Source organism: Cupressus sempervirens, chromosome 3, assembly GCF_028749045.1.
Source record: "Cupressus sempervirens isolate cs-2001-9-10 chromosome 3, ASM2874904v1, whole genome shotgun sequence".
Classification (NCBI taxonomy): Eukaryota; Viridiplantae; Streptophyta; class Pinopsida; order Cupressales; family Cupressaceae; genus Cupressus; species Cupressus sempervirens.
In genome coordinates, this window is record NC_143120.1 from 614,916,459 (window position 1) to 614,931,277 (window position 14,819).

Here is a 14,819-nt window from a genome sequence, read left to right on the forward strand (position 1 = left end):
CTAACTCTACCTTGTAAACGACTAAGTGATTGACACTAATAGACAACAATGATTAGAGATACCAAGGTATACTAAAACATAACTTAAGATGATCTTATAAAAAATTATAGAAGGGACATACAAAGAATCGTAGCTATGAAAAACCATATCAAACCCACATTGTTCTTGCTGTTGGTCTTGCCACTTTGAAGGATTTTGTGAATCACTAAAGAGAGGGAGATAAAAGGTCTTAAATGATAGTTTCTTTCACTTTAAGATGTTATGTAAGACAATAAAAAAGATGAAAATAAAAGAGAAAAATAAACAATTAAAGGTGAAAGGGGGCCCCTTTTGATATCAGTAATCTAATTGAGATGATATATAACTTTCAAAATATAGAAAGGAATACTAATTTAATTTTAAAAGACCTAAATAGAAACAACCTCTTATCCAATATGTAGAAAAGAAAATATGAGTGTTCAATTTTTTATTTTAGTTCTCAAACAACAAAGACCTCTCTTACACTAGTCATAGAATAAGAATAACTGTCCAAGTAAGAAATGTTCAAATACTAGGATTTATTGGCTAATATTTGGTAAATGGTTAAGATAAATCAAAATTATCTAGGAAAATTAATTCTTCTCAAGAAAAAGATTTAAATATACATGTATCTAATCTTCTATAGAAAAAGATTCTGTAAAAGCTAGAGGACATAGTATCTATCTAGAGGGAGGTTATAAAATACAACTTCGGGGATAAATGATATAAAAATTTAGAAATTTGTCCCCCCAAAAATTAGAATTTTAACCATTATAAACCACTTTTTTGGTTAAAATATAATATAACTAGAAAATGTCCCCCCAAGGCATATAAATTATCTCATGACTCAACTTTCCTTTCAAGATGCATTTCAAGAGACCAAACAACATATAACTGCACCTATATGGTACCAATATTCCTTCTATAACTAAGCATATGTTAATAATCAATTACTCAAATTTATCTACCCTTATATAAAATTAAATTTCATGGTCGTCGATATAAAGGTCATTAGTATCCTATAATTGAACTAAAGTCATAATGTTATAATCAAGCTTACAAAAATCTCTTTGATTTAAATTATGATTTTAATGTTCTATGAAAAATCCCTAATAGTTTGGAATACCATATCTTAGCATGTACAGTAAAAAGATCTTGATGACCCTTGATCTTATACATTAATGTAATATGATATAATCCTAGGGCATGAAGGATAGATTACTCTTCAATATTGAACTCATGAAGTAAATATAGGGGTGGAGGTTGACTATTGTGACTATAAATAAAAATGTATGCTTTCAAGTGTATAATCCTATGTAATTTTTAAAGCTTCTTGCACATCTCTATATTCTTCATTGGTGGATTATGTTCCTTTCATAAATAGGCTAATTTTAAGGTTCTTTTTTATAGTTTATGTGTGTCATATTTTTTATCTACACACAAATAATTGGTAACTAAAAAATTAGACAATTATTTAATTAACTTGAAGACAAGATATGATAAGAATAAAGAATTTGATTTTAAGGATTAAAAAAATTTAATGTACAATTAACTCACATGGTCAAAAATTTAGTAATCAAATTTTTAAAAGAATTTTATTTATGTTTTGAAAGGATATATCTTTTAACATTTTCATCCTTATGTACATTTAAATATAAAAGATTACAATGAATTAAGTAAAACAAATTTTTAATCCATAAGATTAGATAATTGCTTCTTGTAATGGACCATGCACCACTTGAGATTGACCTATAAGAATTCTAAGGTATTTTTTAATTCTTAAATACTGAACATACTAAAGAAACTACTTTCTAAATATAGATAAACAGTTTTTAACATTTACTAATATTCTTCAAAATAAACACCCTACCCTATCTCTTGACAATTAATTTTTAAATTATATATTAACTTGTCATTTTTTATTCTTATAATTTAAAGTAATTATACTTTATTGTTTTGTATAAATTGACAGCAATAAATGAATCTAACTTAAGTGTGCAATTGTCCTATTGTCTGAAAAAAGCTTCACATAGAACAATCTCAATAACTTCCTAATTTGAAGAGATAGAAATCATAAGGAGGTGGCTATTCTCCAAACAAAATACAAAATAGTGTAATATAACACATCTTTTCAAAAGTCCAATCCAATTTTGGATATCTCTACATTTACATTGGTTTGGGTCTGATAACTCAACTTCACAATACTGATAAAATCACGTGTATTTGTATTTTACAATTGTATCATTTGGTGTGGAAAATAACGACAACTAACTATTACCAAATTTTAACTAATTAAAAAATTGACTGAAATTAGTCAAAATCTTCTTACTTAGAAATCATAAGATTAAGTTCTTACATTTAAAGTCTAGAAACTTTGATTTGAATAGCGAGGTGAGCACAAAAAGCGTTGTTATTTATAATAGTGGATCAAATAATCAATCAATCTGGCCGCAAAGTTTTGTGGATTTCACCGTCTAGGTTACGCCAATTGCTTGGAATGCGTTGTTTTCGCAAAGCATTTACAAAGTATCTGTAAATCTATAGCCCCCTCTTTAAATAGCCCATTACATCTCATTGTATTCCATCTCGATCTTTATCTACCAATCCATGATCCAGTTGAATCCTAATAAGGGTTTTCCATTGCATTTGATTCAGCAAAATATCTGAGCCTTTTAGCTAGTAGTATGGGGAGTTTGAAGGGCACAAAAATAAGCAGAGTGGTTATTACCGTGTTGTTGTTTGTGTTTGCAATTCATGTCTCCGCTAGATATAACCCTCCAAATCTGCCCATAAATGATAATAAAATGTTTACAAGTATAGAGAAGTTGGCAAAAGATCCAAACTGTGCGGGCGCTTCTCCAGACCATCGCTGCCCACCACCAGATCCAAACAATGTTGTCTTCTCGGGACATGAGAACTGATCAGCCGCTTAATGCTGTCTTCTATTTCTTCTCTTCCGATTATCCCTATAACTCAGCTTATACATGGTCACGCCACACAAATAAAATCTCTTCGTTTCTACATGATTTCCTATCTTGCCTTTTACGTACTCAAACGTTTCATTGCATTCGTTTTCGTTGTAGAGTTGCATCATTAGAAAATAAAACTGTAGTTACTTGTTTGCATGGGTTATCATCTGATTCCTGACGTGTTAGAAATGATTTATGAAGAAGTTTGAAATATATATGAATTTCTATTTCAGATGAGTATCTTGAAGAATACAAATTATTGTTGGAAACAGGTTAAACTACAATGCATGCTGAAGTATAAATTTACAACTGAGTTAATAGAATAATAACAAAATGTGGAAAATGAACTTGTACAGTTTTATGTTTGGAGGTAAACAATGATTTTATCAATGTGTTAACTTTTGGATAATTTTTAATCAAAAAGTATATTTTCATTTGTATCTCATCATTGTAGTGAATTTTGTTTGAGGTTTAAGATTAGATATATAAATATAGATTCTATTTTCATTTGTATCTCATCATTGTAGTGAATTTTGTTTGAGGTTTAAGATTAGATATATAAATATAGATTTTATATTTATAAAAATGATGTAACAATCTATATATTTTTATTTGTTACTTCTAGTTTTTTCTTTTCTTTTAGATAAATGATAATTCAAAATATATTTGAATAGTTATAATATGTTGTAATAGAAAATTTGGTAGTAGATTAAATAATTCAATATTTCATTTAAATATTGCTAATCAACTAGAGTTTGATATTTTTTGTGGAGCTTAAAAAGATAAGTATCGTTATGATTTGATTAATATTTTTAATACTTATTTCATTGAATTTAATTTGTTCAATTCTAGTAACAAGTAATTATAGTAATTCTTTGATGATGTTGATTCTCCTTTGAGTTGAAAGATCTTAATTATATATTTTCTTTCAAATTTCATTCAATTGTACTTAATAATTGAATTGAATTTTAGTCTTATTTTTTATTTCAAACAACTACTTTCGACAAAGGGGAGCTATTGATGATAGAGCCAATGACCCTCATGATCTCCTTGAATGCATTCCCAAGCTTATCTCTTCTCAAGACAATGTTGCTATGACTAAAAATGTTGAAAGAGACGAAACTAGAAATGCTACTTTCTCCTTCTAAGTCTTCAAATCTCTAGGTCCTGATGGGTTCCCTCCGACGTTCTTCTAGGAATATTGGGGCATTGTGGGAGTGGATGTTTTCAAAGCTATCTTCTTCATAACTGTAATATGGTGAATAAAATTAATCAAACCTACATTGTGCTCATTCCTAAAACATTTAACCCCATCTATATGGAAGATATTGGTGCTATTATTCATTTTAATACTAATTACATAATTATAGCCAAGGTTTTAGTGAACACGATGAAGTTGATGGATGAATACTTGAAAGGAATTGATATCCAAGCCCCATTTGGAGTGCTCCAAATGATGAAAGTGATTTCAATGTATACTTTTGGAATGAAGTAATGGATTTTCAACTTCATTAGAAAACTCAATATAAATTACAAAGCTTTGAATGCTAAAATGAACTAAATTGAGAACAAATTAAATAGGAAGAAAAGGAATGATAATGCTGGTATAATGTGGAACAAAATTGTTGGTAATGTGGATATGTAGTGGAAAACATTGTGGTCTTGGATTTGGAAGAATCAAACGGCACAAAAGAGACTCTTAATAAAAAGAGAACTAGGTCTACTACTAGGAAGCTGAAGGAAAAAATAGATTAATAGATTAAAGAGGATGTCAAAGGTGTTTCTTAGAAGAATAAAGAAAAAGGAGGAGATGGTGCAAGAGACAAATTAATTCTAGTTTTTTTTTGTGGTCTTTGGGTTTTTGACTTTTTGTTGCTTACTTGTATAGTTAGTTGTTTTGTATTGGTCCTATTTTTTTCCCCTATTTTATAGTTGGTTGTTCCAACATTGTTCTTTATGTTTTTGATATTAAAAAATAAGCCAAAAGGAGGGCTGGCCCAAACACAAGAGCTAGCTAAAATTCAGTTGAAAGTCATTACCAAAAAACTATCCCACCCCTTTCTTTAATATCAAAAAATTCCATATTATCATAGTTCTATAGCTATAAATACTAGACTCAAAGATGAACATATTAACATAATTACAAGTAAAATCTTCCTAATATATTTTTTTGTGCTCATTGGAGGTCCAAAAAAACTTTAAAAAATAGCCTCTAAGGCTGCTACACATAATTGAGACCATAAAAAAACATAAAAAAATGAAATCTATAGGGCTAATGTCTAGTTATGCTTCCTTTGATTATGCAGACTCTCCTATAGAAGCCAAAGCCAATCATCACCAAGAAAACCATAGAATGAGAAATTCATCACCACGTCTACCACATATTTGAGCTCTTTGTTGTCCACCTATAAAAGGTGAAGGGTAGTGGCTACATAGTGCATAACCCACACTAAGAAGTTAGCCACCAGATCAGACATATCCTATAGATCTACATTCTTCTTAATTAGGGAAGTGATAGTCTCCTCCAATCTTACATTATCATTCTGAGGGGGTTGTTTATCCATTGACTCTTGGGACATGACGTTCCTCCTCCTTTTATCCTCCTTCCTTGGGGTTTTCAAATTTTTAGTTCCCTTATCATGTGGTTCTTTATTTTGGTTCCTCATAGGAGAGATAATAATCCCTTAATCTCCCATCTCATCCCCACTTTCAATCTAGGGTGTTAACTCACTAGTAGAATTATGGAAAATAAATGACTGCGTGACTAAAAATGATCAAATTCTACTAAAATTCTACAATTTATAAGTATAAATGACTAAATAAATGAGTAGTTTAGTCACCAAATTAAATCACAAGGTTAGAAAAAGATAAGTAACTAAATAAATGATTAAATAAATGGCTAAAAAATTGGTCACTAATAATTAGTCACCCAAATAAGAGTGAATATGTAGCCAAGTCGGTGGAAAGGTGATTTGTCAAGCATAGTTATTGTTCACCTAATAATAATTTCATGGCTTTTTTTATAAAAAAAATTCTCATGCACTCTTTCTTTCCCTTTGAAAAGAAAGGTTAAATGTCTCCCTATCATATGTTATAAGAATTAGGTCTTCTTCTTTTTTAATCTACCAATGTTAGATAGAGTGGCCAACAAAAGCCCTATACATTTATTGTGTTTTTTCTACATCAAAATCCTATAGGTTATGGTTATCAATAACTGTCACATGTTTAGAAATTTACTTCTTATAAAATAACCACCATTTTTTTTTAATTAAAAAAAATACAATTCCCTTTAGTATAAATGTTAAGTATATTATTCTATGATAAAGTTTGTAATTTTTGTTTAGACAAATTATTTTAAACGAGAAGATTTGCATTACAATTAAATTTACTAACCTCAAAACTATTTTATTTTTCTTTTTTCTCGTATTTGATGAGTTTATTTATTTTTATTTTTAAATGTGTTCATTTTTCATTACTTTTGATTTTAGTTGTGCATACATTTTTAATATCAAAGTTTTGAATTATGTGATCTATCATCAAGATAGTACAATAGTCATGGTGGTGAAAGATGTCTAATTGCATATTTATGAAAGCTTTAAAGAAGTAGAAGAGTAAATTATAACACAAAGATCAAAGAAAATTAAAAATAAAATAAAAGAAAAAGGAAAGATCCAAAAATAACCACAAACTAAGTTTTGATGGATAGAAAAATATAATCTCAATATATTCAAATCCAAACACTATGGGAGCCATACAATTTGTTCCTTCCTCAAAACCCTTGCATTTGTGGGTTGGATCCATGACCTTTCAACAATCTAGTTCTTCCATTTTTTCCAAAACTTTGAGCTTCTAGAATCAAAATTAACATTTCCAAAAGATAATTAACACTCTTTGATTATGTCTAAAGGAAATAGTTGGAATTGGGTGAATCCCAATTTTATTCTATTGGGATCACAAAGCCATCATAGATCATCTTTGTTCAAAGCCCTAAGGGGGATCTTAACTCTAAAAATGTCGATGCTCAATCGGGAGAAATAACTTACAAATAATTAATGCAAAGAAAAAGATAGAGTAGAATCTATGTCTATGGCCTCCTTCAAAATTGAGAATAATGAATCAATTAGTACTATGATAAAATATATAGAAATATATTTGCTTCTACTCCTTGACTTGAGTTAAAAGGTTTTAGTTCAAGCTCAAATTTGACAATAATAAAATTTGGATGAAGTTTGATCCCGCGAAAAGTTAGGAAAGATATAGAGATTACTTTTTTCTTAAATAAATTTTAATCTTAAAATATAAGTAATGTATCTAATAAAATATCAAACTAATTCAAATTCTATTTTTAAAAGATCTCAGCTTTTAATTCTTTATAACAAATAGTAATATTTTGAAAACTATATAAATAATATAAATTTTAAACTATTTATGTCAGGGAAGATAATATCCAAATTTAAAATATAAAATTCAGTAATGTATTTTTAACATTTAGTAGAATAATAAAATAAAATAAAAACCTAAAAGAAAATTCAAACAATGAAAATCTTTCAATTAGGAGTGAACACAATCGTAGTCACATCAAACATTTTTGGTTCAGAGTTTGCATCCAACGAGAAGGGCATTAATTAAATAAACTAGAACTTACACCAAATGAGGTGCAATTGTATTGCCAATAGAATTATTTCCTAATTAAAAATTTAAAAAGAGAATGTGGCTATTAATATTTGAGGTCAACTTGAGGCAAGAGCCTACAACACAATCATAAATTGTGAACCTCTTATCGGAGAGGTCTTGGGTTTGACTCTATACAAACTTAATAATTAATAATAAATCACATAATAATAATGAGTCTTGACTTTGGCCTCTTACCGATCAAAAAAATAAAAATAAAAATATTTGTGGTCAACTTTCTTTGTTAGGTTGTTCTTTTAATCTTCCCTTATTTTAATTGGCATAAGAGAATAGATTTTAGGAAATACTATTTTTTCCATATTATTTAATGTAAAAAAATGGTAGGTAGTGATTATTTATTTAGAATACATCATTAATTTGTAATTTGTAATTACTTTATATTTCTAATTTTGACAAATGTTAGAATATGTTAATGCGAGAAAAGATATCTTAAAATTGGATTTGTATCAAATCTAAGAATTAAGTTGAATAAATAAAATTCAATTAAAAATATAAAATTAAAATTAAAATGATAATCAGAAAATTATTTGCACATTCAAGTAAAATCTTATTAAAGCATTATAATGTTTATATAAATATAGTAATTATATAATTCTACTACTCCTTACGACCTAAATTAAAAAATCATCATATTAATTTCTATCACTTAGTCTTGAAAATATTTCGTGCTCATACCAAAGTCTCCTCATTATTTCATTTGTAGTCATGCATAAGCAGGTTTGAGCTAGAGCAGTACTAGGAAGGGTGACCTCCTATGAAGTCTTAGTTATTCACCTCTATGGTCATCACCTGGATCCAATGAGTACTAATAAGTGTTCCATTAATTGAGATGGGTTAGTGTGAACCACTACTCATGGAACATGAGTCAATGATTTTGACTCCAAAAACTACACAATTCAATTGTGATAGCAACATGACAATTTGACTTGTGAAAAATATCTCCTACTTATCAATGGATGAGCTCAAGGAGCTTTTTAATGAATGGTTTATAAGGCACAAAAATTAGTGAAGGTTTTGCAAATTGAGTTGCAATTAGAGTCAATTTACCATGGAGAAATCTTTGTAGTTAAGCATGCTCAAGTTAGAGTAATAATAGGACGGGTGGCCTCCCAAGAAGTCTAGATGCTTCACCTCTGTAAGGATCACCTAGATCCAATGAGAGTTAGTGTTTCATTCATTCTCATGGGATATGGGTTTGCTTGAACAGCTACTCATGAAACATGGAATAACAACTTTAACTCCAAAACTACATAGTTGAATCCTAATAGCAATATTACAATTTGTCTTGCTATGAACTTTTTTTCCAAGTTCAAAATTTAGATGTATTATAAGCATGGAAAAAAACATCCTAGCCATAAATAATGATGTGTCTCTCTCATATATTCTAGATATCTTCGAATAAATTTCAAGATTTTTAATCATCCAAACTAAATTCAATCTAACTCTTATGTTATAATAAATGTGCTATTGTACATGACATATTGATCTTAGGCTAAGTTTATGTGAATTTTAAGTAGTAGTGAGTTTCATACTTATTTTAGAATGATTTTTTTAATTTTTACTTTTGATTTCAATTAACTAAAACAAACCTTCATAATAAATTACAAAATATTAATCCAAAGACTTAAACCTAATATAATTTTAAATGGAAAATATTTATATAATATTTAAAATGGGAAAGTTACAAAAATATTATAAAAAATATATAATTTAATTATTATAAAAATTACAAGCCATATGGAAACCATAAATAATTAGAAAAATGCAAGTTACTGCAAGATCTTACGGAAACCTAAAATATTCCACTTTTATCAAATAATGAAAACCTAGATCGACTAAAAATCAGGAGCTTATGCACTTTTTATCCCATGATTTCAATCCTCAATCCAGTGAGGAGAGTGGTGATTTTCGTGTTATTGGCATTTCAAAGCTTCTGGAACTACGAATTTGATTGGTTGGATTTAAACCATCTCTAAAATCCTGAATTGATTCGAAAAGTGAGACACAATTGCAAAGAATTGAGGATTTTCTATGTCGTGAAGCATGTAATTTTGGAAGGTCTTGCAGAAGATGTGTTGTCCCAAATGGAGCATTATGTACAATGCCTGTTGAAGTTAATGAAAGAGTGAGAAACATTTCTTACAAAGCTCCCCCACCTTGGAATTTAAGCATTTACCTCCCCAATTTCCCACCTTCAAATTCAGTTCAAGAAATGTTTCAGAAATCTGGCATCATCATGGTGGAAACCCTAAATTTTGGTACAGATTTTACTTATAGTTTACAGTATTTTCTAGAGTTTTAAAAATCATTATCTCTAGAAAAATAGTAATAACACTTATTGGATCTATAGATGCAAACTATTTTTCAGAAGTATTTAGAGAAATGTGCTCTCATGGATATGTTTTCTGAATGTCAATTTTTTTCCAAGGATATATATGCTTAAAGCTCAAAATCAAATTTCACAACCATTGTCAATACCCTGTTTGTATGAGCTAGAATGGGAATTTGATAACAACATATGGACATCTATCCAAACATAAAGAGAATAGATTTTGGTTCAATGTCGAGGTTACAAATGATATGGCAGATATAATAGCAAAATATGGACGCATAGAAGACACGTCAACTGTTCGACAAAATGCCTTCAAATTGGTATTTCATGTAACACGGCCGATACAGAATTTGCAATAGATGATTTGGTGAAAAGGCGACTGGAACAAATTATAGACGTGCATCAAGGAAAAATGGGGAAGATTCTGTTAAATGTTGAATTTGGAGATGCTCTTTCAGACTGTACACAAATCGTTTGAAATGCCAGTTCAATAAACTATTACCTCTTGATATGTCATGATTGCATATTGTGTATAGTTATGATTTGTTGGAAGCCGCTTGGAGAATGAATACGTGAATTCCTAGTAAATATCACGAGGATCCACTTTTGAAACACATTTACCTATTTTTGAGGTAGAGGGAATCAAGCTTGGATGATACTATTAAAACTAGAGAATGTTTCTCTCAAACATTTCATCAAACAGGTCGCATATTACGTTCGTGGTTTTCATGTTTTACATTCGTTATGCTTTCACATTCTTTACATCTCATTCATGTTGGTGTCTACGTAATCTTTTACTGATGCCCACATGGTACATTTTATGTTTACTATGCAAAATTCCTAAAAAATGGAAATTCTAGGAAAAAAATAAACAGCCCCTGGATCATTTATTGTTCAGCCTCTTAATAAATTGGCTAAAATTCTGACCAAATTTGTAAATATCAATAGAACTTCAATTATAACTGGAAAGCTATCTTATTATTGTCCTCTCACACTCAAAGCTCCTCTTTTATCATCTTAGCATCCACTATTTAAAGTCCAACTTGGTGAGAGTTGATCAGCTATTCTTTACTATAATCTTTTGGTATTCAAGCTGCCACTTATTTGATGTAGTCATAAAGACTCTTGTGTGATCGAGGAAACATATTTCCATGGACAGTAAACCTTGAACAAAAACAGAGAAATTAACACTGCAGAAGAACTCAGGAAATGCAAACTTGAGCACTGATATCCCAGCCTCAACCATTCTATTTATAGCTGAATGAGTAATAAATTTACAGAGCATTCTAGAGATAAATTTGGTTGTGTATTTAATGTTTGTAGTTGAGAAAAATGGCTGCACATTTTTTTCATGTGTTTCTAGAGATTTCATTGGTCTATGCCGACCAAACTGTTTGGTTTTTGTAATTAATTTATGTTGACATCCCCCCTAAATTAATTACAATAGCTATACTAAATATCTACTATCTAAATATCCCCCCATAATCTACATATGATGGGTCCTGGCCTAAAGCCTTGTTAGGTACCCATTTACAATCAGTTATCTCCTAAATACAATGGTTGGAATTAAAAAAGAATCCCCCCTGAATGACAACCATGAAACAATTATGTCACTGCTCTTAAGCCCAAAAGATGTCGAAGAGATACAAAATTGGCTTCACTTAAAGCCTTGGTGAATAAGTCAGCAATTTGGTCCTCTGTCTTGCAATATTGAAGATGAATCACCTATTGTTGGAGAAGATGCCTGATATAATGATGATGGACTTCAATATGCTTGGTGTGAGCATGGAACACTGGATTCTTAGACAATGATATGGCACTTTGATTGTCACAATGAAGTAGAGAAGGCACATCATGATGTTGCTTAAGGACTAATAGAATAGCTCGTAGCCAAGTGATTTCTTTTGCTGCTTCGTTTGCCGCAGTATAGTCAACTTCTGTAGTGGATAGAGCTATGGTAGATTTCATTTTACTACACCAAAAAATGGGACCTACACCAAGATAAACAACATAACCTATAGTGGACTTACGATCATCCATGCTTCCTGCCCAATCATAATCTGAATAGCCAATAAGGGAAATATTTCCATGAAATGAATAATAGATGCCCATCATTAAAGTCCCTTCCACATATCTTAGTATTCTTTTAGCAACTATCCAATGTGGGACTTTAAGTGAAGTAAAAAATGTGGAAACCACACTAACTGCAAAAGAAATATTAGGATGAGTGTGTGTTAAATATACAAGACTACCAACCAATTGCCTATATAAGGTAGGATCAACATCTTCACCTTCCATGTCATTGCTTAATTTCAACCTTGGAGCAATTGGAGTAGATACACTTTTACATTTTGTCATTTGAAACCTCTTCAATATGTCTAGGGCGTACTTAGTTTGAGAAAGATAAAATCCATCATCCTTTTGCCATACTTGTATACCAAGAAAATAGTGTAGAAAACCAAGATCTGTCATCTCAAATGTATTTTGCAAGCTTAACTTTATGTTACTAATTTTATCCATGCTATGTCATGTGATAATAAGATCATCAACATAAAGCACAATGATTATGATATCACCACTAGCAAATTCCTTCACATACAAATTTGCATCATGTGGACTATTATGGAAGCCTTGAATTTGAAAATATTCATCAATTTTAGCATACCAAGCCCTTGGAGCCTGTTTGAGACCATATAAAGACTTCCTTAATTTGCAAACCAAATGTTCTTTCCCTTGTATTTCAAATCCTTGTGGTTGAGTCATATAAATATCTTCATCAATTTCACCATTCAAGAATGCATTTTTAACATCCATTTGGTGTAAAGGCCACTTAAAATGAGTTGCTAATGCTATAATAAGTCTGACAGTACTAATCTTTGCTACTGGGGTAAAAGTTTATGTGTAATCAATCCCTTTTTTTTGTGAATACCCTTTGGCCACTAGTCTTGCCTTATGTTTTTCAATACTCCCATCTGACTTGAAATTTGTCTTATATACCCACTTATTGTTAACCACATTCTTACCTTTTTGCAACTCTACCAATTCCCAAGTGTTGTTCTTTATCAATGAATCATACTCATTTTTCATAGCTTCTTCCCATTCATGTTTTCCTTTGGCCTCTTCATATGTTTGAGGATCATTAGTCTTCATTATGGTGGTCATCAAAGCATAATTAACTTGATGAGTCCTTTGATAAATTTCTTGAATACTCTTGGTCTTTGGAGAAGGACTAGATTCTTCATCCATGTCAAAGGGTTCCTTAGAACTTTCACTAGTTTCAAAATCATTAGGATCTTCATGATTCTCAATGGCAATGTGTGGAATAGGAGTGGATATTGGCATATCATCAAACCCTTCATTAAACTTGACATCCCTACTTGTAAACACATCTTTCACACTAGGATCATATAACCTATATCCTTTCCTTTGGTCATCATACCTCACAAAGATGCACTTAATGCTTTTCTTATCAAATTTCTTTTCTCTAATCTCATCTAGTACATGGGCAATGGCTTCACATCCAAACACTCTAAAATACTTAACATTAGGTTTTCTTCCACTCCAAGCTTCTTTAGGAGTAATCTTTTTCAAAACATTTGTGGGAGATCTATTCAAAACATGAGATGCGGTATTAATAGCTTCAGCCCATAGAAAGAAAGGAAGATTCTTAGATTGTAGCATACAACGTGCCATTTCCACTAAAGTCCTATTCTTCCTTTCAGCAATACCATTTTGTTGAGGAGTATATCTAATAGTCATCTCTCTTTTGATCCCATGATGATCACAAAATGATTTGAACCTATTGTTTACATATTCTCCACCATTGTCAGTTCTTATTCTCTTGATCTTATTTCCACTTTCATTTTCCACAAGAGCTTTAAATATTTCAAATTTGTTAAACACTTCATCCTTTTGTTTCAAGAAATAAACCCAAAATTTCCTTAAAAAATCATCAATAAATGTCAAGATATACCTAGCTCCTCCCTTTGATTTTGGATTCATAGGACCACACAAATCACTATGGATAAGTTCTAGACTTCTCTTTGCTTTCCATGTAGACCTCTCAAAAGTGTCTCTATGTTGTTTACCAACCATGCATCCTTCACACACATTTGTATTTAATTTTATCCAAGGTAATCCATCAACCATATTCATCTTTGAAAGCATAGCCAAACTTTGATAATTTAAATGACCATATCTTTGATGACATAACTCACTTAAGGATGATCTTGTAGTGAGATAAGCCTTCTTAGGAACACTAACTTGAAATTTATATAATCCATCATTCTCAACTCCTCTAGCAACTATTTTGTATCCATCATTAATATTCTTGATTAAACACTTATTTTGAATAAAACTCCACCTTATATCCATGTTGAGTTATTTGACTCACTGATAGAAGATTTTTGGCCAACCTAGGTACAAAATTCACATTAGTTATTTCCAAATTTTTACCATCATTACCTTTCATTGAAATTGTACCTATTCCTTCTATGTCATGTGAACTATCATCACCAATAAATATTTTTGCACCTTTTGTTGCTTCTAAAGAGCTAAAGATATTTTTGTTGTGAGTTGGATGTTTGCTAGCTCCCGAATCAATATACCATGTATTACTTGAATCACCTTGAGTAGCCAAAGAAGCTATCATTATATGATGATCACCCTCTTCTTGAACAAAATTTGATTGCCTTTGATTAAATCTCTTTTCCCATTTCTTAAAACATTGATCACTTTTATGCCCTTCTTTTCCACACTTAAAACATTTGATAGTATATTCTCCTTTGAGATTATTATTATAATTTCTC